We start from the raw sequence: 6,040 nt of genomic DNA on the forward strand, positions 1-6,040 counted from the left end.
CATTGTAGGTCCCAGGTCTTTGTGACATTCAGTTTCTTCCCAATAAGACCAATGGCATGGCAGTTGTTGGTACTGCCACAGTAAATGAAAGTATTTTCATTCACTTGACCTTTGACTTCCTGCCTCCACAGTCCAGACTCTGACTTGTTAACAGTGTAGGTGTAGCAAAGAGAAGCAGCATCTGTGAAGGAAACATGCAGTGAGGTAAGGGATGAGGAGCAGGGGCTCAGAGACAGTCTCTGCCTGTGGAACAGGAAAGTCCTCTGAAAGGGAGTCTTTAAAAATATAGAAATAAGTAAATAAAATGAAACTTGAACCTGCATTGTGTTAAGTAAAATATAGCCCATCATTCTCTCTTGTTTGAGGATGCAGGCCAAGGTGTGGCTGACCCCAGCTCTTCATCAGGACAATTCTCTGATCTGTTATCACATGATCATGCTGTAGTGGGCCTTGTCAGTGATGGCAGGAAAATTAAGATTTTTTTTTCTGGATCTTTTCAAGATTCATCAAGAGGCCCTATACCCAGGCCCTCATCCTGTCATTTCTAGCTAACCCAGAAATCATAGGCAGAATAGGACCCACTGATTCCCGGGAAACATGAAGCTTGCACAGTACATTTGAATGCACTTGGGGGAGAGGGGATCGGTGCCAATACTGGTACCTGGGGTAGACCCTAATCTGGGATCAGAAGAGTGATGGAGACCAAATCTGCTGCCCCGTTCATCAGCTCGCTGCCTTCTGAGCCAGTTACACTAAATGTAGACTCGAGTGTTTAATGCAGGATAGGTATAGGAAGGCTTCCCTGGTGGGAAATGTCAATGCCTGCCATTTACAGAAAATGAAACAAAAGAAAACAAACAAACAAAACCCAAACCTATTTCTGCCTAAAGGAACACCATTAATTGATGCTGTTTCCCCAGGAGGTAGACTACATGGGCCTGGAATGCCAGGGTAGAGCCTTCCACATGTCCCTACCTAGTACCATTGCTGGAATCCACTATGGTCAGTCCTGAGTAGCTGAGGTGTTAATCCGGGGGTTGTCACCTGGTGGAAAAGGGGCTGAAAGGCACTTTATGCATGGGGAGTGGGAAAGGGTATATGGACAGAAAAGGGCGCTGAGCCGGCTGGTGGTTGATGAGTCTCATGGAATTGAAGCTGAAGGCTGGTGGGAGAAAGTTGTCATCCCAGCACCTGACAGACCTAGAGAGAGAAGAAATCGCTGCAAATTCTTTAGCGTGGGCTCTGGTGTAAAGTCCTGATGTAAAACAAAGCAAAAGCAAGAATAAATGGGTAAAAAGTGAGGAAGAGGGTGGTTGATAACGTTTTCCCTGAAGCATCCTTTGTCATCTGCTGGAATAGTACTGTGGAATGATGGGAAAGAAAGTTCCAGGGCATAGAGGCTCAGGAATGGAGGAAGGCTCCTGAGGAATCCCCTGGAAAGACAGTCTTCAGAGCACAGACTGCCTTCAATCCAGGGGAGCTGTCTGAGCTTCTTGGCGGGGGTCTGGCACTGTGTGCATCAACTCCGGACCTCCTGACTTGGCTTAGCCTTCCCGTGGACACCAGTATGACAGAATGCTCATGGCGTTGTGGTAACTTTTCCCCCCTCCTCCCTTGAACATGGTAGGGACAGGGCAAGGGGAGATGCGCTGCAAGAGCCACATTTCCGCAAGCTCTGCCTTTTCCGCAAATGCCTCAATTCTGAGGACCTGGGAGCTTCCCAGAGGAGGACTACTACTTTGGGATTCAATGGCAACTTCCCTTCCCTCCCCATTCCCCTCCTTGCACCCCTCAGGTTGAATTGCAGCAACTCACCAGCGGGTTGCAAGGACCGGAAACAGATCAGTAGAACCAAGAAGCACAGCTTCTTAAAGATAGTTCTCGGCGTATGCATTCTTTGCCATACCCCGAGCCACAGGTTTAGTAATCAGAGTTGTGGAGAGAAGCGGTGAGGCCTCAGTGCCGCCCGGCACAGGGTTCACAAAAGTGCCAGGCACCAGAATGAATTCTCAGTGGGGATTCTGGGCGCCCTGCACGGGACGCGCTCCCTCAATATATAAGCGGACTGTGAAGGCAGAGACTATGACCTGAGTCATGTAGGCTGTTGTCCAATCCCCAGGCTCCCAATCATCCCCGTCCCTCCCAGACAATCAATCATGGCTCAGCCTTCTAAATTCATGACAACTGACCTGGCCCAAACACAAAGTCCTTCCCTAATTTTTTTTTTCTTGCAGCGTGACACCGGAAAGGGACGTGTGTTCCTAAGAGCAGTCACGCCAGAAAAAACTTGGAGTCACTCCCAGGAGTTTTTCTCCGGAGTCTTTCACACACCTCCTTTAGCTTCAGCCACACCACCAGTGTCCCCTAGCCACCCCCACCCCCGCTGCCCCCTGCTGTCTAAATCCCCTTCCAATACTCAGCTGGTCCTTCGGCACTTCCCATCACCTTCCCTCTCCCTACATCTCAATCCCAGACTCATTTTCTCCACCAGGTTCTTTACTCTCAACCCTGTCCCCAACCCTCATGTTAATTGTGGTCCTGATTCTTGGTCCAGGGACCCAGCACTCCCCATCCCCTTACAGCCTCAGTCATTCCCCCCACACACACACCTCCATCTCCTTCCTTTATCCCCACACCCCCACAGAGGGAAGACAATTACTATCTTGTCAGCAAGGCTGTGCCTTTCTCCTTAAGCCTGTGAAATTGGAACCTCAGAAAGTTCAGAAATCACAAAGTTTATTCCAATTAGGAGCAGATTCTGGGGCTTTGTACAAATAGCTCAGAGGTTAAGAGCACTAACTGCTCTTCCAGAGGACCCATGTTGGAATTCTTTCCCCTCTTCTGCATTGTGCCCTGAGCCTTAGGTGTGGGATCTTTTGAAGAAGCATCCCTTGAAATTGGGCTCCACAACTCTGCATGTTGATTGACCGTGGTTTTCTATAGAGGTCTCCATCCTCTCCAAAGAAAAGTTTCCTTGATGCGGGTGAAGAATGCATTTACCCTGGTGTTTAAGGATGTCTTTATAGATTGCTGTTAGAGATTATGCTGATTTGGTAAATTAGTGGTTGTGGATTCTCCTCTAATAACCATGACTTCAGCACTTATTAGTTAGCTATGTTTATTATTAGTTTCCAGTACCATGCAGCTATGATATCCATCTTGCTGAGCAGGTCTTAAGTTCAATGAGAGAGCTGCTGGTTACGACCAATGCACGTGCGCCAGTTCTGTACCTATAAGGGTTATCGTGTCGTGCTGCTCATTGATGTGGTCCATAGGCATTGATTGATGGGTGGGACTGTTGGATGCCCCCCTCCTTTGGAAGTTTGCATGGCACCTTTTGGAACTAAGAAACCTAGTCTCTCATGGAGGTGACTTTAGGTCAGTTGCAGTTCAGGGACCTCGGGGCCCTGTTTCTAAAGTGTCTTCATCAGTAGGGTCTTAGTTCCAACTCTGCTGGATAAACAAGGGTAACAGCAATGGGCTGTATGTTTTGGGAGTTTTTAGACAGCCCTGACCAACAACTCAAAAGAGGGTCCTTTTGCCTAGTATTGGGGTTTTGTTAGATAGTCTCTTGGAGGAAATGCCATCAACACACATGAAGAAAATGTTCATTAAAACTATTTGTGCAAAGTTATATGCTGAATTACATTTGCTTTTTTGGATAAATAGTTATTGTTAGGAGCCCTTATGACTTTTCCAGCTATCATATTGTTATTTTTACCTCCCTTGCTCCTTCTCCTGTATTTACCTGCCTTCACCTTCCTTAAGGAGACCTCATTTTCTGTGTTTCCCTAGCAACACAATTGTATCAGTTCTGATATTCCCCTTTACCCTCCTCCTACCTTCTTCTGCACTGCCCTCCCTCTCCCTCCCTAAGCCCCCACTCCCTTGTCCCTATCATATTATCTAGCTCTTAGGAGGTCTTAGTAAGCTCAAACAAAGACTGTAGTTCTGCCCAATCTTATCTGTGTTACACTTTTTGGGTCGTCAGAATCTGCAGCCCTCCTTATCTGTTTTCATGTGTGGGGAAATTGCTAACAACCCAGATTTCTTTGGAACTAGTGAGAGTGGCATGGCCCAGAAAGGTTTGTAAGTGGAAACCTCCCCTGTAACCTCCTCATGGGAGGGAAGGCAGGGAACAAGGCTGAACACCACAGAGATCAAGCTGGGGCCTCCAGATGAAATGATCCATGAGAGCTAATCATTGACAATGATGCTGACTAAATCAATCAAAAAATTTGAGACTTTTTAAGTAATGGACAGAACGAGAATGGGCTCATGCATCTAAAGACTCTAGATGACCAAGCTGAAGTGTACAGTGTAAAAAAGACAAAGTATAAATGACATCAGTGCTCAAGGTGCGGGATTACTGCAGTAAGGTATTTGACATGGCCTAGTAATATTAGTTTTTTTCAAAGCTCAGCAGTATTTCCCAGACATTCCACAACTGTTTGTCATTGATTTTATTTTAGCTGTTTTAGGTTTATGTTTAGTCTTGCACAAACCCCAATTATTTTGGTTAATATATCTGAACCAGAGTTATGGTTATGGACTGTGGAAAAGCATTGCCAAGGTGGATGTAGCTCTTGGAGAAAGAGTGAGAAGTATCTAGGCAGACACAGAAAAAGTTGGAATGACCCCGCTCCCCTCAGACTCAGGCTATGCGCCTCAGTCCGCTCCCTCTCAGGCTTGGTCGAGGCTGCAGGCCTCCTAGGCGCCGCAGGAGGTTGTGATAGCGGCCGCACTGAGGTGCGCGGAGAGGTTGGCCAGGCCACCGCGCGGCGGAGAAGCGGGCGGGGCTAGGCGCTGGTCCCCTGCTCCTGGCGCTCCCGCCGCCGCCAGGAACAGCTCATCCGGCACCCGGTATCTGGGCAGCAAGATCAGCCTCATCTCCAAGGCGCAGATACGCGCATTCTCTGCACCATCGACACCGACAATTCCACCGTGGCGCTCGCCAAAGTAAGGTCCTTTGGCACTGAAGACCGTCCCCCAGATAGGCCTGCTTCCCGAAGAGAGGAAATTTATGAGTACATCATTTTCCGGGGAAGTGATATCAAAGATATTACTGTGTGTGAACCTCCAAAAGCTCAGCACACACTCTCTCAGGATCCTGCTACTGTTCAGTCCTCCCTGGGCTCGGCCTCCACCTCACCCTTCCAGCCCTATGTCTTACAGTCCCTTCAGAGGGATGCTGCCTTATGGCCAGCTGGCAGCCAGCTCCCTGCTCAGCCAGCAGTGTGCTGCCTCCTAGGTCTAGAGAAGTTGGTAAGCCCTCCAGCCTTAGCCGCTGCTTCCAGCCCTAGTACCTCTCCATCTCCACAGCTTATTTCAGAGCTTGACATGTCCTCAGAGCCACCTCAGCTCACTTCCAAGGAAGCTGGTTTTCCATCTACCCCAGTCGACAAGAGTCCCATGGTGGAACAGGCTGTCCAGACCAGTTCTGCTGTTAACTTGAATACTAAGAACCTTTTACCCACCAAGGTCACCTCGGGGACACAACTCAATGGTCGCCAGGCTCAGCCTAGCAGCAAGACTGCCATCCATGTAGTCCAGCCGGCACCTGTGCACACTCAAGGGCAGGTGAATGATGAGAACAGAAGACCTCCACGGAGGCGGTCAGGCAATAGACGAACAAGAAATCGTTCCAGAGGGCAAAACCGTCCAACTAATGTTAAGGAAAACACAATCAATTTTGAGGGTGACTTTGATTTTGAGAGTGCAAATGCCCAGTTCGACCGAGAAGATCTCGTAAAGAATTGAAGAAGAAGCTGAATTTTAAGGATGACAAAGCTGAGAAGGGGGAAGGACCCTACTGTGATGACCCAGAGTGAAGAGATTCCTGCTGAGGAAGATCTTCGGGGGCCCAACTGTTACTATGACAAATCCAAGTCCTTCTTTGACAACATTTCCTCTGAACTCAAAACAAGCTCTAGGCGAACAACGTGGGCTGAAAAGAGGAAGCTGAACACTGAGACCTTCGGGGTATCTGGGAGGTGCCTTCGGGGCCCGCCGTTCACGTGGTGGATTCCAAGGAGGCAGA

The 6,040-nt window shown here is 48.5% G+C and overlaps 1 pseudogene; it reads left to right on the forward strand.

Annotated features, from left to right (window-relative positions):
- The first annotated feature begins 3,207 nt into the window (after positions 1-3,207).
- LOC102001820 overlaps positions 3,208-6,040 on the forward strand; it is a 12,162-nt pseudogene continuing 9,329 nt past the window's right edge.

Source organism: Microtus ochrogaster, unplaced genomic scaffold, assembly GCF_000317375.1.
Source record: "Microtus ochrogaster isolate Prairie Vole_2 unplaced genomic scaffold, MicOch1.0 UNK149, whole genome shotgun sequence".
Taxonomy (NCBI): domain Eukaryota; kingdom Metazoa; phylum Chordata; class Mammalia; order Rodentia; family Cricetidae; genus Microtus; species Microtus ochrogaster.